We start from the raw sequence: 25,368 nt of genomic DNA, 5'->3' as shown, positions 1-25,368 counted from the left end.
ATTTTAATTTGCTTAGTTTTGTGTGTGGTGTCCACGTATATCATGTTCCATAACTATCTGTGCATGAAGCTCACTTCAGCTGGCTTAGAAATCTCTCCATCATGATACTGGAGAGCTCCCTCGTGCTCTCAGTGGCAGCACAGCAAGGCCACTTGGGAGGAGAGACCAGGCTCCACTTAACCACCTGCTGTGGGAGGAACTGTTTCCCCTCCCAAATTCATATGTTGAAGTCCAGACCCCCAGCACCTCAGAATGGGACTTTTCTTGGAAATAGGGTCTTTACAGGGGTGAGTAAGTTAAAATGAGGTCATTAGGGTAGGCCTTAATCCCCTATGATTGATGTCCTTATGAAAAGGGTAAATTCGGACACAGACACAGGCAATAGAGGGAAGAAGATGTGAAGATACAGAAAGAAGATGATGTCCACAAGCCAAAGAGAGAGCCCTCAGGAGAAACTAACCTTGCCCACCTTGATCTCAGACTTCCAGGCTCCAGGACTGTGACATGATAAATGTCTGTGGTACTTTGTTCCAGCGACCCTAGCAAACGAATACATCATTCCTCTATTAATGGATACTGACAGTTCCCAGAGTTTTCTTAGAAGGGATAATCTAGAAAGAACATCATGCACACATCTTTGCAGATATTGGCTCCTTCGGGGAAATCATACATGACTTTTCTATCTTCATTCTAGAAGACATCTTATCTTTGCAGTTGTCACACTGCCTTTCTTTCACTGAACCACTGAAATCCCGCTTGCATCACAAGTGTTTCCACCATGGAATAGAACTACTTTTGAAACTTTCCTTTATCTCCTTCTCCATTCCAACCTTCAGGACCCCATGTATGCCCCTCCCCAACTCTAGGGACAGTAATGTGTGCAGAGAGTAGCAATTCTGTCCTGTGTGGGGACAGCCACAGAGATGCAGGCCTGATGGGCAGACAAAGGCTTGGTGCGTCCTTTTAAACCAGCTTCTCACATTACTTTAGTGCACTTTGGGTGGTAAATTTGAAAGTCAGCTCAATCTGTGTTGGAAGGAGACGTATGCAAAAGCATCAGACAGATCAGCTCTGTGCTTTGTGACCACCTAGAGGGGTGGGATAGAAAAGGTGGGAGGGATGGAGACGCAAGAGGGAAGAGATATGGGAACATACGTATAACTGATTCACTTTGTTATAAAGCAGAAACTAACACACCATTGTAAAGCAATTATACTCCAATAAAGATGTTAAAAAAAAATCAGTGTACCTGTGGGATAGTGAATAAATAAGCTTGGTTGAGGAAAAAAAAAAAGCATCAGACATTCTCATATTAACCTCTCATTGATTCAGGATTTTTTGGTCCAATTCCTACTGAATTTGCTTAATTTCTCAACACAAAGCCATAAAGATAATAATAAGTTTTCTAAAACTCCTGGTAAAAGAGTGAAATCTACACGTCAAACTGGGCTTATGCCCTCCGGCTGCCTTCTCAGGCTCCTGTCTCCACTGATAGGACTTGAAATCTTCTCACCACCAGGCATGACGGCAGGTCCCTTTTTGCTCCTCATTGGAGTAGCGGATAGGAATTCTGGTTCTGGATTAGAAACACCTGGGTTTTCGGCTTTGAATCACAGCAGGATCACTTAGCGGCTGGATAAGTGAAAGTCACTTTACCTTTCTGGGCCTCACTGCTTACCAGCAGGTTGAATTAGACATTCTCCAAGATCCTTTCTCCCTCTAATATCTCTGGCGTCCTTAAACATGTTCTAAGAAACTTATGATTTGGGACTAGCAATTTCCTAATAATCAGTACAGACCCGACCGCTGCAGCCCTCTCCTTGGACATACTTCCTGCCTAAGCTACAGGACGGCTGGCCCAGCTCCCAGGGCAACAGTGAAGACCAAAGAAGCCCCAAGCCTGCCATTCATGCCTGCTCTAGAGAGCTCCTCTCCCTCCTCCTCCCTGCCACTTCCTTCACAGCTATGACCATCAGCTGATTGGTGTTGCTAAAAAAAAAAAAGAAAGAAAAAAAGGAAGTGGTGGACTTCCCCTTCAAGTAAATGCAGCAGCTATAAATGCAGAGAAAGAAAAGAAACAGCATTGAAAACAATAATGTAGAATATAAATCCATAACCACGCTGGGGAGCAAAGGAGGCATATTACTAGTGGGCTGGAAACTACTGCTATCGTTGAAGGAAGCAAAGCAAGATGGGCTCACACTGAAGAGGAAAACCACAGCCTAAGTGTAGGCAGCTGGAGATGGCTGCGAAGAGCCAAGCGTGTGGTGCCTTGGAAATGACAAAGCCTGGGTGGGATGGGGTGAGGGAGAAGCAGAGAGAGAAGCAGGCAGGCAGCCAAGCCCTCTCCAACTTCTCAGCTGCCGGCACTCCTAAGAGCAACAGGAGACCCTCTGTAGGAAAGACGTGCGTTTGGAGAGGCAGGGTATGGCCACATCCATGAAGAACACAGAGCACCTGCACCCCCCCGCACTGGTTACTGGCTCATCCTGCCCTGCTCACCTCTCACCTTCCTCACATCTCATAGGGGACAGGTTACAAGAGGGCCATGCAACACACACAGCATTAAAAGACTAACTCCTAGGGCACCTCATAAACAAGACGAGCATACATCCTAGAAGTACCAAGCACATCAGAAAAGCTAACTGCACAAAGGAAGGCACCCAATGGGCAAACAGATGAGTAGGTGCCAAAGAAGACAGAGGTCATGGAGCAAGAAGAGAACATCTACGCTGGAACCAGTAATAAAAACAAATATTAGGCAAGAGCCTAATGTATCACTTAAAAAATAAACAATTAACTACCTTCTGTGTTTGCTTGCCCACCTGCTTGCTAAAATATAAATGACTCAATAGATGGCCTGAATAACAGGATGGACAGGGCTGAAGATCTTTCTTGAGAAAGTGATTAACCTGTCAGTTCCATGAAATGCAATGAAAAGGGTAAAACAGAGGGAAAGAATGAAAGAAAAAGTGCATTCCCTGCAGCTTTGTTTACAGTATCAAAAATTAGAAAAAAATCCTAAATGTCTATTAATAAACAATCATATTTTTCACCCTGGAATAAAACACGATGATCACTGATAGGAAGGGCTCCCCCAACCCTGTTGATTCAAAAAAGAAAGTTGCAGGATGATATTGGTATTAAGAAGGCACACACACGCACCACCAACACTACATCTTCTAAAAATACACACATATATACACATGCATGAATGCACAGGATGAAAGATTAGAAGAATATGCACCAAGTTGCCCTCCCTCAGTGGGGATGGGCTGGGGCTGAGGGTGGTGGTTAAGGAGGGTTTCAATGTCGCCTGTTATATCTGAATTCTTCACCAATGGATATGTACTTAGACATCAGTTATGCAATTTAACACTTTTCAAAAAGAAAATGATAGAAAGTTCTCCCATTTTGGAGGTCAGAGAAACTAACTTCAGAGACAGTACTTACTCATCTGTGACCGATTTGGGACTGCTCTTATTAGCCTCCAGCCAAGACTACAGGGGCAGACTCCCAGAGCCACCCACCTGGGAGAGACTGTGACAGTTATGCCAGTTCTAACCACAGGCCAGGTATGGGCACTGCACGCGTGATCTCCACCGTACATCACAGTGAAATCCCCTGTAATGCTTCCATCTACAAAAACTAAAAACAGTAGCTTGAAAACACAGTGGGATTTGAACCCAGTGGGACCTCACCCCCCTACTCTCAACCACTGTTGATAAAAATATTCAGTGACTGTGACTTTGAAGCATTAGGGCAATCAAGTGATTCAAATACTCTTAGCATTTTGGGACTTCCCTGGTGGCACAGTGGTTAAGAATCCACCTGCCAAGGCAGGGACCACGCGTTCGAGCCCTGGTCCAGGAAGATCCCACATGCCGCGGAGCAACTAAGCCCGCGAGCCACAACTACTGAGCCCACGTGCCACAACTACCGAGGCCCACGCACCTGGAACCCATGCTCCGTAACAAGAGAAGCCACCGCAATGAGAAGCCCGCACACGCAACAAAGGGTAGCCCCCCCTCGCTGCAACTAGAGAAAGCCCGCACGCAGCAACGAAGACCCAACACAGCCAAAATATAAATTAATTAATTAAAAAAAAATACTCTGAGTATTTAAGAGGCATTCTGCCTCCACCTAAGCAAAGCCTGAGGACCTTGTGAAGGGGCAGCAAGTTACCCAGTGTTTCCCAAAGTGGACTTCGGAAGTCCTGATCCCCACAGTGCTCCAAGAACCAATGCATCCTATGACCACAGGGGTGTAAGAGTTCAGTGACATATGTCCTGACCATGCACAACACCTGCACAATGGCTCTGAACAAGCCCATGCCAGTTACCCTGCTTACTCAACTTTATTCTGTCTCTCATTTCACTCACTTGAACAAGGAAAGCTTCCTCGGGAATACCATTTAAAATTGCACAGCACCCACTTCAGAATCCAGGGAATCGAGGCTGGCCATCTGATTAAAGCCCTGTGGATTCCCCAGTCCCAGGAAAATACATATTCCCATCAATCAGATAATAAACCATCAGGGTCAGAGCAAATACAGAGGTGACACTGAGACTGATTTAAAACGTAGCTGCTAACCGTTAAATTGGAGCTAAAAGTAATCTTTCACGAAGCATGATTCAGAATATGTCCTGACGGGAGAAATTATAAAAGTTCCAAAAGCTACAAAAAGTAATAAGTTATATAAATAAGCAAATAACCATAGAAATCAAAAGTTTGGGGAAAATGTTTTCAACAATTATGACAATGGATTTACAATGGATTTGAAAGCTACATGAATGTTGATAAGAGTTATGTTAAGACTCCAAAAAGTATACAGGGCAGCAACTTGCAGGAAATATATTTGGCTAACCAACTCCCCAAAATATGCTTCAGTTATTAATAGGTGTGTAGCAAGACTGAAAAGAAACCATCAGACTGGCATAAGGAGGCAGAGGGTTCCAGAAAAAGAGAGAAATGGAACTGATAGGTTGCTTGGTATATTTGACTCAGTGGGAAACTGAGTCAAGTGGGGGGGTGTTTAGCTTTGTGTCAGAGAGTTGGGGAGAGAATTGTAACAGGCACAGGACCAACTGAGAAAACACAAAAATGAAACAAGAGTTTACACCAGGAAAAACAACATGGAGTAAATGAAAGAAAATGGAACTATATTATATACTGTGCTCTAGCAGTAAATATAACCTCAACAAGGTAAACAAACACCAAATAACATCTTAATCCTAAATTATAGAAAGATTATTCTGGGTAATAAGAGTCTAGGACTGCCATGCACTTATTTCTCAGAGTAGGAAGTCAGGAGACATTGTCTAAAACTGATACATTAAAAAAAAAAAAAAAAAAAGCAAGTGAACATAACATCAGGAAATAAGAAGGAAAATTCTAGAAGAAATAGCTAAAAAGATTAAAAGATTGCTTTTGGGGAGCAGTACTAGAGCATTGGAAGGTATTGTTATAAATTGAAATTAAATAAAAAGGAAGATTAACTCTGGTCGAACCAAAAGATTTCCATGACAACTGAACGGAAACGGATAGATTTAATAACTTGTTGGACTGACCAAGACAGCATGAAGATTTAGCAATTAAGACAAAGAGATGGAGTGGGAACGTAGGAGGTTAATTGTTGGACATTCAAATGCTCTTTGTAGCCATTCTGAGTATAACTAAACAAACCAATATTTAAATTGTGACTTTTCCTAACACTTGGCCCTTGGCCCTCTTCCTTCCTTCCACACTCCCCCGCATTGACTGTATCCAGGCCTGAGCCTCACTGACTCTGACATCAGCCCTACACTCTCCTGTCAATCCTGCTGCCTGCCCAGCCTCTGCTCAGATCAAAGATGTGACACTTAGCATGCCAATCTGGAAGCGCAGTGTCCTCCCACATCTGTACTCCCCTCCAGGGCTCCAGCACAGCACTGAGGGGTACTGCCTTCTCCAGTTTCAGGAGCCAGGACTCCAGGGTCAGAGCCAGGTACCCCCAGGACAGAGGATGCTCTTACCAGATACTGTCCATCATAAAAGCTTTCAGTACATCCCCCTTAGTAATTGAGGTGTTAACAATATTCTAAATCATCCTCACCTTCCTCTTCCCATCATAAAAGCTTTCAGTACATCCCCCTTAGTAATTGAGGTGTTAACAATATTCTAAATCATCCTCACCTTCCTCTTCCCATCATCAGCCTCTGGCAGCCACCAAAACAAATACACAGTTTCCCAGAAATAAAAGAATCAAGAGAGAGTCATTTTTGATTTGTTAAACCTACTGTAATAGAAACTAAATATTCTTCCTTCTACTGGTATTTTTGGCAGTGGCTAAATTTGACTATACTTAAGATTCCAATGCAACCACCTTTCAGGATTCATAGGGCAAAACTTACATAACTATTAAAGGCAAAAAAAAATTCAAACCGACGCAGGCTAACGTTTTGCCAGACAAAATTATAAGCTAGTAGAAAATGTTCCTGCTAATATAAAGTCAAAATGAATGAATAAACTTTTCCTTTAAAATCCAATCAGCCTAGTTTTTTTAATCTTCCTACAATTCCTCAGTTTAAAAAAACTCTCTTTTTCTGAGTGGAAGAAAAAGAAAACCCAACTTGTTCAATTCCAAGGTAGAAGAGTAAGATGGTAAGATATAATTAACTCAGGTAATTTAATTCCAATCTCTCTTTAAGACTCTGCCTTTTGATTTCAATAGCTGTAAAAGGAAATCAATGTTCAGTGTGCAGACATTTTTTAAAAATTCTTACCCAAAGGCCTAAGTTCCTAATTTTCTCTCCACTCATTTGCAGCTAAATCAATCCAGAAGTGGAAGAAAGTGTTGGGGGGCAGGGTGGTGGTGAGTTAGGGGATCGTTGGAAAAAAAATCTATTTGGTGAAAAGCTGAGAAAGCAAAAATTAGCTCAGATTGTACAAAGTACCCGGCCATTCCTTAGGTACAGATAACAGACAGAGATAGAACGAGCTGCAAAGTGAACAGGAAACAGTATTTCTTCCAAGGCCATGCTGTAGCTGTGAAGGGTGGTAATAGCCCTTCTTTAAGTAACTACTGCCTTCTTTCTCTAGAATCAGACTGTCAGAAACTTTGCTGTTGGAAAGTCTCTCAGTAAGGATGAAACATCCTATTCTCACTTGGAGGATCTGTATTTTGATTGTTATCACTGAAAATTCAGGGAACTCTTGCTATTTCAGGCTTCCTGGAAAGGCGGGAATTACCCATCTAATTACTGGAAAGTGTGAGTTGTTGGGCAGTAGAAATGTAATTTGCTTTCAGAAGCAAACAGTAGCTTGACAGAATCTAATACAGAATCAGTCCCATAGCCCTAACTCCAAAAACTGCTGAAAAACAAGGTTTTTTGGTGAGTTTTATAGGGAACCTCATTTAGTGACATTGACACACAGCTATTTGTAGCCTCTCTTTATTCCACTTAGTGAGACTTTTCACACTGTTTGTGCAGAAATATTAACGTGTGGGATTATAGGACGCTGCCCAGGCTGTGTTGGAGTGGTGTGTAACATATGGCATCAGTATGTATGCAGACCTTTCTAAATTCTGAGAAATGTCTTTCTCAAGGCTGAAATTCAGATTCTAAATTTGAATTCTAAATTCTCAAAAATCCTGAATTCCAAAACATATCTTGGCACAAGGGTTTTGGATAATGATTTACGGATATGCTATGTGCTAAGTGATGCCCTACTAAGAAGTCTTTGGTTTAATAACAGAGAAATCAGACCTGCACTTAGAATACTAAATATGAACCTAAAGAAGGCTAAGGTAAGTTATTTCTGAAATGCAACTCTAGCGATAAAACGATCTTTCTGACAATTTCATCCCTCAGGAAAGGTAAAGAGCTAAAATATACACCTCACTTTTATCCTTGGCTTAAAACATTAAAAACATTCTGGTTATTAAGATGATTTATAAAATCCTACATATTGAAGCACTCCAAATACAAAGAATATAAATGTTTCTATTTTACTGCAAAATTTCCCTAAACAGATCAAAAGTTCGATGTAGACAGAACAAAATAATTTGATAAAATATTTTTAGTAGACAAGATTTCTCACTTAAAATAGCTAATACTTTACAAGTATTTAAACCTTTTACCTCAAAGACAAACATATCCATGTACTGTTTGGCCTTTTTTTTTTTTTTTTTTGCAGGGAGAGGGAGGCGTGGTATGCACATCAGTGAATTAAATTGCATTTAAGTAAAATGCCACCTGTGTAATAGCGATGAATTTGTTCTTACTAAAACAAAACAAATACTAGAATCTATTCCATTTCTTTCAGGAATTCTCCATCATTCCATGATTTTTCTTTTTTAACGTGAAGATTCAGATGTGACAATTTGTATCTCCAAGTCTTTTAACTACATCTCCAAGTCTTTTAATTACACACTGAAATGCCTCCAGGGTTTAAGAAAATGAACAACTCCAGTCAACAGTTTTACTTGGGTTAAAAGGGAATCTTTGGCAAGTCAGGCAAACTCATTAAAATAACCTGCAATCCTGTTTCCAAAGGCCACCTGGCAGGATGGCATGGGCCTTTTGATCACCAGTCGGGAACGTCTTGGCTTAATGACTGGGGAGACTCTGCACCGTGAATGAGATTCTCTTTCCCAAGCAACTGCACCTCGAACAGCCAAAAGATTGAAACTCTAACTTCTCCAGTGATTGTCTTGCTAGTTCTTGATATTCAAACCAAAAAAAAAAAAAAAAAAAAAAAAAATCGCCTTTGTATCGTTATTTAGGTGGGTTTAAGGTTTTGAAGCCATACGGCCAAAAATATCTTTAACTTAAATTCACATTTTACTACACAAAACTTCCCTGCTCTTCCAAGTCATTTACTGGCTGATGAAGTTATTTTACCATTAAAATGTGAAAAACAAAAAAGGCAATCATACTACATTTTCGTAGTGGTTCAGAAAGTTTCATGTTTTTATGCAACTGCTCTTTCTTTCTGTAGTAAAAGTATGAATAAAACCTTTGCAGGCATATGAACATCCCTACACTGAGTCACTTCGATAAATACAGTGGAATTTTCCAGTGGATTCTGTAAATGGCCAAACGAAAATGTGTCCTTTCCGAGACCCGACACGGAGTTTCTTGTGCCTGCGGACTCCAGCTAAGTCTCCCAGGACCCAGCCGCTTCCGCACTTCCTGCGCTCGCGGCAGCACCTGAAGTATTGCCGTCTCGGCACAGGCCCCCACCCACGGGCCCGGCTCCCCGTACAAAAGCTGGAGCCCAAGAGGCACTAGCTAGTTTTAGGAGAAAAGCTGGCACAACTGACTAGTTTTCAATCGAAAATTTTATCAAATGTTCCCTCCGATTTTCAAAGCAGGAAGGCCCTGAGCGTACCCGTCTGGGTTTGCATAGGCGCACAGACCTTGTGCCGGCCAAGGAGGAAGGGCTGCATCCTCCACTCTCTCGGCGCCTTCTCCCCTTCCACGCCGCCTTCCCAAGCCTAAAGGAGCGTCCCGACGGCCCCAGCGGAGAGAGCGCGCGGCCACACCTACCTGGGTCAGGTGAGGCTAGGGCGGGGTGCGGGTCTCCGGGGACCGGACTGGCGCGATCCAGGCGGCAGCTCTGGGCGCAGCGCCGAGCAGCCCCCTCCTCCTCGCTGCTCCCGCCGCCGGAGTCGCCTCAGTCGCCCAGTGCACGACGCTTCCTCATTTTGGGCAACTTCCTTAACGCTCCCGGACAGGCCCCGCACTTCCTCCCGGCCGCCGCGCTCCACCGCCCCGGGACCGCCCCGCCGCCGTGCGCCGCGAGCGCCCAGTGTGCCGCATGCGCCCCCAGCGCCCAGGGCAGGGCAGCGGCGGCCGGAGCGCGCGGGAACCCAGCCCGCGGGGTTGGCCTGCGAGGCGGGAGGCCGGAGGGGACAAGAAAGAGGAGCCGGGTGGGCGCTCCTTGCCAATTCCCGGGCGCAGACGGCCCGGACAAGGGGGCTTCATACCAAAACAGGGCGCGCGGCCAACAACAGGAGCCTCTTGCCACCTGGCCTGCGTGCTGCCTGATCCTTCCAAGGACCGACAGGCACTCAGGGGCACGCTCATTTGCGGTGCCATTGCTTGGGAAGAGAATCTTGTTCACTGTGCGGGTATTCCCAGTCACCAACCCAAGACGCTTCTGCTGACTGGTGATCAGAAGGCCCCTGTCATCCCGCCAGGTGGCTTCTGCCTTAGGTGAACATCAGATTTTATAGGGCACCTTTGGGTGAGACCAGCCTGTCCAACAAGGCAGTTTTCTGAGGGCTTTAATTATTGCAAGGTTCTTGACAGTGAGTTAAACTTGCTTCCTTCTTACCCACGAACGGTTCTATTTCATCCTAATTAAAGTTTCATCCTTCTCCGTAGTCTTTAAAATAGTTTTAAAACACCTAAGTTGTTCCCCTCCCCCCTTTTTTCTGTTAACCCTCTTTGAAATTTTCCCATAAAACAGTTTCAAGCCCCTCACATTCTTGGTAACAGTGGCTAACAGTGCCTGTTTTAAAAAGCTGTACCTGAACCGAAATACAATCCATAAAATAAAATATATAGTGTGTTAGATTATAATTGCCATGGAGAAAAATAAGGTGATAGGAAGCGTTTACACTCGGTTGGAGCCCCTCAGCATTTTCCACTGGGACATTCTCTTCCATTTATTTTTCCCACTAAATTTTTATTCCAAGTGAAAGATTTTTATTATGGTTATATTTGTTAACCACTGGACTTAATTTTACTGCAGATAACCAACGAAATATCCATTGTTGTCTAAACAGAGGCTGCAGATCCCCTGGCAATATTGTTGGAAATGGGCAGGAGGGTGATCTGTCTTGCTTTTACTAAGATTACAATGTTTCCTTAGGGAATGCTAGTGGGAGAAGAGATGAAGTTTTGGATCCATCTCTAAGCCACCCTTTAGCATTGCTGCAGTCCTTCCCACCTTTGAGTCATCTTGAAAGTTAAGTAGTATGCTTTTAATGATTTTTTTAAATGTTAAAATCATCACACAAATGCCTAGAAAAAGAATACTCCTAAAAGTCAACACATTTCTCCCAACTTTTCTTCCGTCACCCCATGTGCCATTTCCTTTTGCTGACTTTGCTTTTTATCTTTCATTGAAATAAATCTTAGCTGTGATTATATGCCGAGTCCTGGAAGCCTTCCTAACAAAGCCCTGCACCCAGAGGGTCTCAGGGACTCCTGACACCTTTACTTTTTAAAGTCTCCTGTTACCTGGAGGTCCTTTATTTTTATATTTCTTTGAAAATAGTAAATATATTTTTATATGTGGTTTTGCTGTGTTAATTTCACCTTATGAAGTCTTTAATGTATACTTATGTTGTCTGAGTGTTACCATTGGTTCTTGCTCATGGTGCCTGGCTTCCTTGTGTATTTGGTTACGTTGGATGTGAGCCACTCATTGTCCTTGAAAAATTATTTGTGGAGATTAATTGAGGACTAGGGAGAAGGTACTTTCTTTCAGAGAGAATTTGCCTTTGCTTCTGTCAGAAGCCTAGGGTGCAACTGGTGTTTGGACAATTTAAGGTAAATTCTCAGCTTATGTGTTTTGGGACCACCTAGGTGATATGAATCTGGGCTGGAAATTTGGGCACAATTTTGGTCAACTGGTGGTTACTGTTTCTCAAGGATTCACTTCTTATGCTCTGTGCTCTGCTCTGTGCTTCCATTCACATTTCTTTTAATCTTTGAGTCCGTGTTTTTTGTATTCCATGCTTTCTCTCCCTTAGTTCACTCCATCATTTTGGTGGAACACAATCTTCAGGAGTTTCCTGAGAAGCAGAAGTAGGTATTTTTTTTCCTGTACACAGATATTTATTTTTTTAAAAAGTATTAACAAGTAGATACGTTACAGTTCATATGACTCCACAAGGTGAAGCGTGTCTTTAAAATACTTTAGGCAATCATATATTTCTAATGGCCCTAATACCCCCAATGAGAGTCCATATTTAACATCCCTATGTTAATTATCAATACCTGGGGTGGCTATGTTGCCACTGATAAGAGAAGCCATGTAGCGGTGACCTCCAATGTGGTTAGAATTCTAGCTGACCACTAACTGGGATGTGAATCCCAGATAAGGGAAGCGGAAGTAGATATTTTAAAGACCTTCCCTATCCCAAAAGTTTCTACCTTCACATTTGATTGATGGTTTAGATTGTAATTACACCTTTTTCTTCTCTCAAGATTTGAGAGAGAATTGTCAGGATTTTGTAGACTCACAAGATGTAGTTTTTGGGAGGTGGGGACATGACCTCATTGTGATACTCTCAAACTTCTGTTTTGTAGATGAGCCAGCACTTTTCTAAACTCATCCAGTTAAGCGCTTCTCCTTTTCTTGTTTGGTTACTATTGGTAACTTACATTTTTATTTCTCCCCCTTCCTTTTTTTACTGGGGAGGGGTAGAAGGGAGGTGTGGGTGAAAGAGGAGGAATGGTTCTTTATTTTTTTCTAGATAGTAGATATTCTTTGGCTCTTATGAATAATCCTGCCATGAACATCTGTATACAAGTTTTCGTGTGGATATATGTTTTATTTTTTTCTTGGATATAAAGCTAGGAGTGGAATTGCTCGGTTATATGGTAACTCTATGTTTAACACTTTGAAGAACTACCAGACTGTTTCCCAAAGTGGCTTTACCACATAAAGATGGCCAATAGGCACATGAAAAGATGTTCAGCATCACTAATTATTAGAGAAATGCAAATCAATACTACAATGAGGTACCACCTCACACTGGTCAGAATGGCTATTATCAAAAAGTCTAGAAATAACAAATGCTAGAGAGGGGGCAGAAAAAAAGGGAACCCTCCTACACTGTTGGTGGGAATGTAAATTGGTACACCCACTATGGAAAACAGTATGGAGGTTCCTTAAAAACTAAAAATAGAGTTGCCATATGATCCAGCAATTCCACTCCTGAGCATATACCTAGAGAAAACTATAATTTGAAAAGATACATGCACCCCAATGTTCATGGCAGCACTATTCACAATAGTCAAGACATGGTGGCAACCTAAATGTACATCAACAGATGAATGGATAAAGAAGATGTGGTATATATACACAATGGGATACTGCTCAGCCATAAAAAAGAAGGAAATAATGTCATTTGCAGCAACATGGATGGACCTAGAGATTATCATACTAAGTAAAGTAAGTCAGACAGAAAAAGACAAATACTACAGGATATCACTTATAGGTGGAATCTAAAATATGACACAAGTGAACTTACTTATGAAACAGAAACAGACTCACGGACATAGAAAGCAAACTTATGGTTACCAAAAGGGAAAGGGGGTGGGGGAGGGACAAAGTAGGAGTATGGGATTAGCAGATACAAGCTACTATATATAAAATAAATAAACAACAAGGTCCTACTGTATAGCACAGGGAACTATATTCAATATCCTGTACTAAATCATAATGGAACAGAATATGAAAATCAATATATATATGTATAACTGAATCACTTTGCTATACACCAGAAACCAATACAACATTGTAAATCAATTATACTTCAATTAAAAAAAACCCAACAAAGTGGCTTTACCATTTTTAGATTTCCACCAGCAATGTGGGAGGGTTCCAATTTCTCTCCATCCTTATCAGCTCATGTTATTGTCATTTTGATTATAGCCACCTTAGTGCATGTGAAGTGGTATCTTACTGTGACTTTGATTTGCATTCCTTTATGTCATAGTGCTAAGAATCTTTTGATGTGCTTTATAGCCATTTGTATATCTTCTTTGGAGAAATGTTTATTCAGATCCTTTGCCCACTTTTCAGTTGACTCATTTTTATTATTGAGTTCTAAGAGTTCTTTACGTATTTTGGATACAAGTCCCTTATTTCATATAAGATTTGCAAATATTTTATCCCACTTTGAGGGTTGTCTTTTCCTTTTTTTGATGGTATCATATACCAAACAAAAGTCTTTAATTTTGATGAAGTTCAATTTTCCCAGTTTTTCTTTTTTTTGCTTGTAGTTTTGTATTATATATAAGAAGCCATTGTCTAACCCAAGATCTTGAAGATTTACTCCTATGTTTTTCACTCATATTTTTATAGTTGTAACTCATACCTTTATGTCTCAGATCCATTTTGAGTTAATTTTTATATATAGTTTGGGGCAAAGGTCCAGTTTCAGCTTTTTTTCAGGCACATATCCAGTTTTCCCAACAGTAGGTGTTGAAACAACTATTCTGTCCACAATTATCTCAACACCCTGTTGAAGATCAACATAAAGGTTTATTTCTGGACTCTCCATTCCATCTCATTGATCTATGTATCTGTCCTTACACCAGAACTACAGAATCTTAATTACTGTAGTTTTGTAGTAAACTTGGAAATTGGGAAGTTTGAGTCATCGAGCTTTGTTCTTTTTTTTTTTTTTTTTTTTTTTTCACACACACACACTGTATTTTATTTTTACAAGAGATAAATCGACTGACACCAAGCATTGTACATGGATGACCACAACAAAAGCAACAATGATTGCAATTACGAAACATAAAACACACTCATACTACGTCATAATATTGACATTCAGTCCAGTAATCCTCCACTGTAACAGCTCCTTTACTTTGCAGTGAAAATTGATTTGTATATTCTTTGCCTCTGAGTCCTTGTGGAATTTTTTTTTTTTTTAAATTCAGACAGAAAGTCACAAAAATTATACTCATCCTCATCAGTTCACTCAGTCCCATGTAATTAATTTTTTTTTTTCATCTTGATCTTTTGTTAGCACTTTTATGAGTTCATCAGTTTTTCATTAGAGTTCTGAAAATGCTTATTCATTCAGTTCAGCAGTACAGTCCATTACCAGAAACCTGTACTTGTCAGAGTCTTTTCCATGTATTTCTTGAAGATGAAACCCTTTTATAGGAACATATTTGCAAAATCATCAGAGTACACCCAGAACTGTCTGTAAATGACAAAAGACTTAAAAATGACCACGGTTAAAGATTTGATGACAGTTCATAATAATGCAGTTGACAAGAAAATTAGTTATTTCTGAGATATACATTTTAAAGTAATAACTAGGATTATTACTTATAACATTATACCAGAACATATAAGATTTTTAGAAATTTCATGTAATGTCTGAAACATTTATATTAACATATTTCCATACATATTTCCATACAAATACAAATATGATTTTTAGAAATTTCATGTAATGTCTGAAACATTTATATTAACATATTTCCATACATATTTCCATACAAATACAAATATAAGATTTTTAGAAATTTCATGTAATGTCTGAAACATTTATATTAACATATTTCCATACAAATAACCCAATGAAAGTTTAGTATTAGTTGTTTTGTTTGTTTTTTTATACTGCAGGTTCTTATTAGGCATCAGTTTTATACACATCAGTGTATACATGTCAATCCCAATCGCCCAATTCAGCACACAACCATCCCCACCCCACCGCAGTTTTCCCCCCTTGGTGTCCATATGTCCATTCTCTACATCTGTGTCTCAACTTCTGCCCTGCAAACTGGCTCATCTGTACCATTTTTCTAGGTTCCGCATACATGCATTAATATACGATATTTGTTTTTCTCTTTCTGACTTACTTCACTCTGTATGACAGTCTCTAGATCCATCCACGTCTCAACAAATGACTCAATTTCGTTCCTTTTTATGGCTGAGTAACATTCCATTGTATATATGTACCACATCTTCTTTATCCATTTGTCTGTTGATGGGCATTTAGGTTGCTTCCATGACCTGGCTATTGTAAATAGTGCTGCAATGAACATTCGGGTGCATGTGTCTTTTTGAATTACGGTTTTCTCTGGGTATATGCCCAGTAGTGGGATTGCTGGGTCATATGGTAATTCTATTTTTAGTTTTTTAAGGAACCTCCATATTGTTCTCCATAGTGGCTGTATCAATTTACATTCCCACCAACAGTGCAAGAGGGTTCCCTTTTCACCACACCCTCTCCAGCATTTGTTGTTTGTAGATTTTCTGATGATGCCCATTCTAACAGGAGTGAGGTGATACCTCATTGTAGTTTTGATTTGCATTTCTCTAATAATTAGTGATGTTGAGCATCTTTTCATGTGCTTCGTGGCCGTCTGTATGTCTTCTTTGGAGAAATGTCTATTTAGGTCTTCTGCCCATTTGTGGATTGGGGTGTTTGTTTCTTTGATATTGAGCTGAATGAGCTGTTTATATATTTTGGAGATTAATCCTTTGTCCGTTGATTCATTTGCAAATATTTTCTCCCATTCTGAGGGTTGTCTTTTCGTCTTGTTTATGTTTCCTTTGCTGTGCAAAAGCTTTGAAGTTTCATTAGGTCCCACTTGTTTATTTTTGTTTTTATTTCCATTACTCTAGGAGGTGGATCAAAAAAGATCTTGCTGTGATTTATGTCAAAGAGTGTTCTTCCTATGTTTTCCTCTAACAGTTTTATAGTGTCCAGTCTTATATTTAGGTCTCTAATCCATTTTGAGTTTATTTTTGTGTATGGTGTTAGGGAGTATTCTAATTTCATTCTTTTACATGTAGCTGTCCAGTTTTCCCAGCACCACTTATTGAAGAGACTGTCTTTTCTCCATTGTATATCTTTGCCTCCTTTGTCATAGATTAGTTGACCATAGGTGCGTGGGTTAATCTCTGGGCTTTCTATCTTGTTCCATTGATCTATGTTTCTGTTTTTGTGCCAGTACCATATTGTCTTGATTACTGTAGCTTTGTAGTATAGTCTGAAGTCAGGGAGTCTGATTCCTCCAGCTCCATTTTTTTGCCTCAAGACTGCTTTGCCTATTCGGGGTCTTTTGTGTCTCCATACAAATTTTAAGATGATTTGTTCTAGCTCCGTAAAAAATGCCATTGGTAATTTGATAGGGATTGCATTGAATCTGTAGATTGCTTTGGGTAGTATACTCATTTTCACAATGTTGATTCTTCCAATCCAAGAACATGGTATATCTCTCCATCTGTTGGTATCATCTTTAATTTCTTTCATCAGTGTCTTATAGTTTTCTGCATACAGGTCTTTTGTCTCCCTAGGTAGGTTTATTCCTAGGTATTTTATTCTTTTTGTTGCAATGGTAAATGGGAGTGTTTCCATAATTTCTCTTTCAGATTTTTCATCATTAGTGTATAGGAATGCAAGAGATTTCTGTGCATTAATTTTGTATCCTGCAACTTTACCATATTCATTAATTAGCTCTAGCAGTTTTCTGGTGGCAGTTTTAGGATTCTCTATGTATAGTATCATGTCATCCGCAAACAGTGACAGTTTTACTTCTTCTTTTCCAATTTGTATTCCTTTTATTTCTTTTTCTTCTCTGATTGCCGTGGCTAGGACTTCCAAAACTATGTTGAATAATAGTGGTGAGAGTGGACATCCTTGTCTCGTTCCTGATCTTAGAGGAAATGCTTTCAGTTTTTCACCATTGAGAATGATGTTTGCTGTGGGTTTGTCATATATGGCCTTTATTATGTTGAGGTAGGTTCCCTCTATGCCCACTTTCTGGAGAGTTTTTATCAGAAATTGGTGTTGAATTTTGTCAAAAGCTTTTTCTGCATCTATTGAGATGATCATATGATTTTTATTCTTCAATTTGTTAATATGGTGTATCACATTGATTGATTTGCGTATATTGAAGAATCCTTGCATCCCTGGGATAAATCCCACTTGATCGTGGTGTATGATCCTTTTAATGTGTTGTTGGATTCTGTTTGCTAGTATTTTGTTGAGGATTTTTGCATCTATATTCATCAGTGATATTGGTCTGTAATTTTCTTTTTTTGTAGTGTCTTTGTCTGGTTTTGGTATCAGGGTGATGGTGGCCTCATAGAATGAGTTTGGGAGTGTTCCTTCCTCTGCAATTTTTTGGAAGAGTTTGAGAAGGATGGGTGTTAGCTCTTCTCTAAATGTCTGATAGAATTCACCTGTGAAGCCATCTGGTCCTGGACTTTTGTTTGTTGGAAGATTTTTAATCACAATTTCAATTTCATTACTTGTGATTGGTCTGTTCATATTTTCTATTTCTTCCTGGTTCAGTCTTGGAAGGTTATACCTTTCTAAGAATTTGTCCATTTCTTCCAGGTTGTCCATTTTATTGGCATAAAGTTGCTTGTAGTAGTCTCTTAGGATGCTTTGTATTTCTGCAGTGTCTGTTGTAACTTCTCCTTTTTCATTTCTGATTTTATTGATTTGAGTCCTCTCCCTCTTTTTCTTGATGAGTCTGGCTAATGGCTTATCAATTTTGTTTATCTTCTCAAAGAACCAACTTTTAGTTTTATTGATCTTTGCTATTGTTTTCTTTGTTTCTATTTCATTTATTTCTGCTCTGATCTTTATGATTTCTTTCCTTCTGCTAACTTTGGGTTTTGTTTGTTCTTCTTTCTCTAGTTTCTTTAGGTGTAAGGTTAGATTGTTTACTTGAGCTTTTTCTTGTTTCTTTAGGTAGGCTTGTATAGCTATAAACTTCCCTCTTAGAACTGCTTTTGCTGCATCCCATAGGTTTTGGGTCGTCATGTTTTCATTGTCATTTGTCTCTAGGTATTTTTTGATTTCCTCTTTGATTTCTTCAGTGATCTCTTGGTTATTTAGTAACGTATTGTTTAGCCTCCATGTGTTTGTCCTTTTTACGTTTTTTTCCCTGTAATTCATTTCTAATCTCATAGCGTTGTGGTCAGAAAAGATGCTTGATATGATTTCAATTTTCTTAAATTTACTGAGGCTTGATTTGTGACCCAAGATGTGATCTATCTTGGAGAATGTTCCGTGCGCACTTGAGAAGAACGTGTAATCTGCTGTTTTTGGATGGAATGTCCGATATATATCAATTAAATCTATCTGGTCTATTGTGTCATTTAAAGCTTCTGTTTCCTTATTTATTTTCATTTTGGATGATCTGTCCATTGGTGTAAGTGAGGTGTTAAAGTCCCCCACTATTATTGTGTTACTGTCGATTTCCTCTTTTATAGCTGTTAGCAGTTGCCTTATGTATTGAGGTGCTCCTATGTTGGGTGCATATATATTTATAATTGTTATATCTTCTTCTTGGATTGATCCCTGGATCATTATGTAGTGTCCTTCCTTGTCTCTTGTAACATTCTTTATTTTAAAGTCTATTTTATCTGATATGAGTATAGCTACTCCAGCTTTCTTTTGATTTCCATTTGCATGGAATATCTTTTTCCATCCCCTCACTTTCAGTCTGTATGTGTCCCTAGGTCTAAAGTGGGTCTCTTGTAGACAGCATATATATGGGTCTTGTTTTTGTATCCATTCAGCCAGTCTATGTCTTTTGGTTGGGGCATTTAATCCATTCACGTTTAAGGTAATAATCGATATGTATGTTCCTATGACCATTTTCTTAATTGTTTTGGGTTTGTTTTTGTAGGTCCTTTTCTTCTCTTGTGTTTCCCACTTAGAGAAGTTCCTTTAGCATTTGTTGTAGAGCTGGTTTGGTGGTGCTGAATTCTCTTAGCTTTTGCTTGTCTGTAAAGCTTTTGATTTCTCCATCAAATCTAAATGAGATCCTTGCCGGGTAGAGTAATCTTGGTTGTAGGTTCTTCCCTTTCATCACTTTAAGTATATCATGCCACTCCCTTCTGGCTTGCAGAGTTTCTGCTGAGAAATCAGCTGTTAACCTTATGGGAGTTCCCTTGTATGTTATTTGTCGTTTTTCCCTTGCTGCTTTCAATAATTTTTCTTTGTCTTTAATTTTTGCCACTTTGATTACTATGTGTCTCGGCGTGTTTCTCCTTGGGTTTATCCTGTATGGGACTCTCTGCGCTTCCTGGACTTGGGTGGCTATTTCCTTTCCCATGTTAGGGAAGTTTTCGACTATAATCTCTTCAAATATTTTCTCTGGTCCTTTCTCTCTCTCTTCTCCTTCTGGGACCCCTATAATGCGAATGTTGTTGCGTTTTATGTTGTCCCAGAGGTCTCTTAGGCTGTCTTCATTTCTTTTCATTCTTTTTTCTTTAGTCTGTTCCGCAGCAGTGAATTCCATCATTCTGTCTTCCAGGTCACTTATCCGTTCTTCTGCCTCAGTTATTCTGCTATTGATTCCTTCTAGTGTAGTTTTCATTTCAGTTATTGTATTGGTCATCTCTGTTTGTTTGTTCTTTAATTCTTCTAGGTCTTTGTTAATCATTTCTTGCATCTTCTCAATCTTTGCCTCCATTCTTATTCCAAGGTCCTGGATCATCTTCACTATCATTATTCTGAATTCTTTTTCTGGAAGGTTGCCTATCTCCACTTCATTTAGTTGTTTTTCTGGGGTTTTTTCTTGTTCCTTCATCTGGTACATAGCCCTCTGTCTTTTCATCTTCTCTATCTTTCTGTAACTGTGGTTTTTGGTCCACAGGTTGCAGGATTATAGTTTTTCTTGCTTCTGTTGTCTGCCCTCTGGTGGTTGAGGCTATCTAAGAGGCTTGATGGGAGGCTCTGGTGGTGGGTAGAGCTGACTGTTGCTGTGGCGGTCAGAGCTCAGTAAAACCTTAATCCACTTGACTGTTGATGGGTGGGGCTGGGTTCCCTCCCTGTTGCTGTGGCTGGTCAGAGCTCAGTAAAACCTTAATCCACTTGACTGTTGATGGGTGGGGCTGGGTTCCCTCCCTGTTGGCTGTTTTGCCTGAGGCAACCCAACACTGGAGCCTACCCGTGCTCTTTGGTGGGGTTAATGGCAGACTCTGGGAGGGCTCACGCCAAGGAGAACTTCCCAGAACCTCTGCTGCCAGTGTCCTTATCCCCACGGTGAAACAGAGCCACCACTCGCCTCTGCAGGAGACCCCCCAACACCAGCAGGTAGGTCTGGTTCAGTCTCCCCCAGGCTCGCTGCTCCTTCCCCTGGTTCCCGATGCACACATTACTTTGTGTGTGCCCTCCAAGAGTGTGGTCTCTGTTTCCCCCAGTCCCGTCAAAGTCCTGCAATCCAATTCCCACTAGGCTTCAAAGTCTGATTCTCTAGGAATTCCTCCTCCCGTTGCCTGACCCCCAGGTTGGGAAGCCTGACGTGGGGCTCAGAACCTTTACTCCAGTGGGTGGACTTCTGTGGTATAAGTGTTCGCCAGTCTGTGAGTCACCCACCCAGCAGTTATGGGGTTTGATTTTACTCTGATTGCGCCCCTCCTACCGTCTCACTGTGGCTTCTCCTCTGTCCTTGGACGTGGGGTATCCTCCTTGGTGAAGTCCAGGGTCTTCCTGTCAATGATTGTCCAGCAGCCAGTTGTGATTCTGGTGCTCTCGCAAGAGGGAGTGAGAGCACGTCCTTCTACTCCGCCATCTTGGTTAATCCTCTCGAGCTTTGTTCTTTTTCAAGATTGTTTTGGCTGTTATGGTTCCTTTGCATTTTTTATATGAATTTTAGGATCAACTTGTCAATTTATGCAAAAACAGAAGCTGGAGTTTGATAGGGATTGTGTCGACTCTGTAGATCAGTTTGGGAGCATTTCCATCTTAACAACATTAAATATTCTTATCCGTGAACATGGTCCACTTTTTTAGGTCTTCTTCAATTTCTTTCTTTTTTTTCTTTCTTTTTTATGGTTCCTCTACTTCTTTGATCATACTTATAATAACTCCTCTGAAGTCTTTGTCCACTAGGCCCACCGTCTGGGCCTACAAAGGCTGTTTCTGTTGCCTGCTTTCTATTCCTGTGTATAAGTGATGATTCCCTGATTCTATGCATGTCTCATTTTCTTTTTTGGCTGAAAACTGAACACTTTAGGTTATATATGGCAAGTTTGGAGACTGATCTCTCCACCAGGGCTCGTTGATGTTTGCCTGTTTGCTGGTGCATTTGTCTGGTATTGGCTGGACTATTTTCCTGGCTGTGGGAAGCCTGTGATGTCACTCCTCTGAGGGCACAGCCTTGGGTGTGGGGCAATATCTCTGACCATGGGGAGTGACTGTGGTCTTAATGGGGTCTCTCTGACTTTGTCTTTCCCTGAGCTCCCTGACGAGCTTCTGACTGGTTTGCTGTTGGTGTCACACCAAGATTTTAACCTCTTTTAATTGCCTGCTGATTTCTTTGTTGTTTTCAGCAATGCCCTGGGTATAAATTGCTCAACTGTCTGATCCAATTAAAGTCAGTTCTCTTTGCAGGGACAGATGTTACCAGGCTTTGAGGCTTGCTCCTACCCAGGAAGGTTCTTTTTAGCTACCTCTTGTTCTGGTTCTGTTAATCTTCCAGCTGGTCTGTTTTGCTTATTGCTACTAGTATTATTAAGTTACTATCTTCCTTTTAATTGCTCACCTCCAGAACGTCTATTGTTTTTAACAACACTTTTAGATGTGAACTTCCTTATGTTCTATTCCCATTAACTAACATTAGTCCCTATGGACCTACTCATCCCTGACCCAGACAAACAATTGTTGTGCCCTCCTTGGCATGCATGCTAGAGATTGTACATGCCTATCTCAGACAGTAGAATATTAAACTTATAAAACTGACACTTTGTAAAAAATGACTGGTATTTTTCTTTTAGTTCAGTAGTACTCAAATGAATTTTGTTTCTTTAAGTCTATATGTGGTCTTAGGGAGATGGTGAATAATTTGTGGAAGAAATTAAGTTAAATATAAAGTAAATAACTTGATGAGAAAATATTATTTTAAGAAAGTCTTCTAATGTAAAGCATTAAGCGTATTGGTATGAAATTCTATTAAATATTAGTACCCTGGGAATCATAATCTATTTCAAGTGTACCTAGAAAAAATATGCCTAGAAACAAAGAAACATATTCTGATGCAAAATATGTTGCAGTTCCATGAATGGGCATTTCCTGCTTGCATTTCCCATATATCTCTTCCCTTAATAATGTTTGAAAAACTTGACTGATTTGAATTTTCAGGTTTGATCTGGGGTTGCAGTTGCCACCTTGAAACTCAATTAAGAATGAAAACTTGTCATTCTTTTCATTCATACAAATGGCCAACAGGTACATGAAAAGATGTTCTACATCACTAATCATCAGGGAAATGCAAATCAAAACCACAATGAGATGCCACCCCACACCTGTTAGAATGGCTATCATCAAAAAGACTAGAAATAACAAATGTTGGTGAGAATGTAGAGAAAAGGGATCCCTTGTTCTGTTAGTGGGGATGTAAATTGGTGCAACCACTATGGGAAACAGTAGGGAGGTTCCTCAAAACATTGAAAATAGAGCTACCATATCATCCAGGAATTCCACTTCTTGGTATTTGTCTGAAGAAAATAAAAGCATGAACTCGAAAACCCCATGTTCATGAACATGAACCCCATGAACCCCATGTTCATTGCAGCATTATTTATAATAGCTAAGATATAGAAACAACCTAAGTGTCCATTGGTGGATGAATGGATAAAGAAAATGTGGTGTATAGACACAGTGGAATATTATTCAGCCATAAAAAAGAATGAAATTGTGCCATTTGTGAAAACATGGATGGACCTCGAGGGCATAATGCTAAGAGAAATAAGTCAGACAAAGACAAATACCCTGTGACCTCACTTAAACATGGAATCTAATATATATATATATATATATATATATATAGAAGCCCATAGGTACAGAGAACAGACTGGTGGTTGCCAGAGGAGGTGGGGGATAGGAGAAATGGGTGAACTGTTTTTGTCTTTCTTTGTTTAAAAAAATTGTTTTTATTTTTGAAATTAAAAATGAAAAGCTTTCAAATTAATGTATCTTTTATAATTATTTTCAAATTAATGTATCTTTTATAATTATTAACACAGTTTGTTGTGAAATTTGTTGCCATATAGAAATTGAAGAAAGGAGTGACTGAAGTGAAGTTATCTGTCAATACATACTTTGACTTTTGAGTCTGTGGACCTCAAGTCTCCCTCCTCTCCAAATGGGGGCTCTTTGATTTGAGGCAAAGACAAAATAGATGGCAAGGAATGTCAGGGGGCTACTAGACAGGTGGGGTTAAATGAAGACAGAATTTATACACAGAAATGACTCAAGAAAGAACTCTGGCTCTCCAGAGAAAATATATATCTAATAAAAGGGGTAAAATATAAAAGTCATCCCAAGTCACAACCCCAGAGGCAACTACTCAAACTTTTCTTGATGTAGTTTTAGTCATTTCTCTGCATACAGAGACATATAAATGTGTGATTATATATGTTGTTTTATCACTCAGTTATAGGATTAGATAGCATGTTATGGAAATACATATTTTTAACATCTTTATTGGAGTATAATTGCTTTACAATGGTGTGTTAGTTTCTGCTTTATAACAAAGTGAATCAGTTATACATATACTTATGTCCCCGTATCTCTTCCCTCTTGTGTCTCCCTCCCTCCCACCCTCCCTATGCCATCACTCTAGGTGGTCACAAAGCACTGAGCCGATCTCCCTGTTCCCACTACATATCTATTTTACGATTGGTAGTGTATATATATATGTCCATGACACTCTCTCACTTTGTCACAGCTTACCCTTCCCCCTCCCCGTATCCTCAAGTCCATTCTCTAATAGGTCTGCGTCTTTATTCCCGTCTTGCCCCTAAGTTCTTCATGACTATTTCTCTCTCTTTCTATTTTTTTATTTTTTTTAGATTCCATATATATGTGTTAGCATACGGTATTTGTTTTTCTCCTTCTGACTTACTTCACTCTGTATGACAGACTCTAGGTCCATCCACCTCACTACAAATAACTCAATTTCGTTTCTTTTTATGGCTGAGTAATATTCCATTGTATATATGTGCCACATCTTCTTTATCCATTCATTTGTTGATGGACGCTTAGATTGCTTCCATGTCCTGGCTATTGTAAATAGAGCTGCAATGAACATTTTGGTACATGACTCTTTTTGAATTATGGTTTTCCCAGGGTATATTCCCAGTAGTGGGATTGCTGGGTCGTATGGTAGTTCTATTTTTAGTTTTTTAAGGAACCTCCATACTGTTCTCCATAGTGTCTGTATCAATTTACATTCCCACCAACAGTGCAAGAGAGTTCCCTTTCCTCCACACCCTCTCCAGCATTTATTATTTGTAGATATTTTGATGATGGCCATTCTGACCAGTGTGAAATGATATCTCATTGTAGTTTTGATGTGCATTTCTCTAATGATTAATGATGTTGAGCATTCTTTCATGTGTTTGTTGGCAATCTGTATATCTTCTTTGGAGAAATGTCTATTTAGGTCTTCTGCCCATTTTTGGATGGGGTTGTTTGTTTTTTTGATATTGAGCTGCATGAGCTGCTTGTAAATTTTGAAGATTAATCCTTTGTCAGTTGCCTCATTTGCAAATATTTTCTCCCATTCTGAGGGTTGTCTTTTCGTCTTGTTTATGTTTTCCTTTGCTGTGCAAAAACTTTTAAGTTTCATTAGGTCCCATTTGTTT

General features: G+C 39.9%; 1 protein-coding gene across 5 annotated transcripts in view; it reads right to left on the bottom strand.

Moving 5' to 3' along the window:
* The window catches only part of SYK (spleen associated tyrosine kinase), a 92,659-nt gene extending 82,906 nt beyond the window's left edge, over window positions 1–9,753 (bottom strand). For 2 of the 5 annotated variants that reach the window (XM_059927000.1, XM_059927004.1), the window contains exon 1: window positions 9,534–9,753. The gene's annotated coding sequence lies outside the window, so the exon portion shown is untranslated. Of the gene's footprint in view, window positions 1–460; window positions 542–9,375; window positions 9,483–9,533 lie in introns of those variants that run through there. The other 3 variants (XM_059927001.1, XM_059927002.1, XM_059927003.1) reach the window with 3 other exon arrangements.
* Window positions 9,754–25,368: the final 15,615 nt, after the last annotated feature.

The sequence above is a fragment of the Balaenoptera ricei genome, chromosome 6 (genome assembly GCF_028023285.1).
Source record: "Balaenoptera ricei isolate mBalRic1 chromosome 6, mBalRic1.hap2, whole genome shotgun sequence".
Classification (NCBI taxonomy): Eukaryota; Metazoa; Chordata; class Mammalia; order Artiodactyla; family Balaenopteridae; genus Balaenoptera; species Balaenoptera ricei.
The sequence above is the reverse complement of the archived record's forward strand: the minus strand, read 5'-3'. Positions and strand labels throughout refer to the sequence as shown.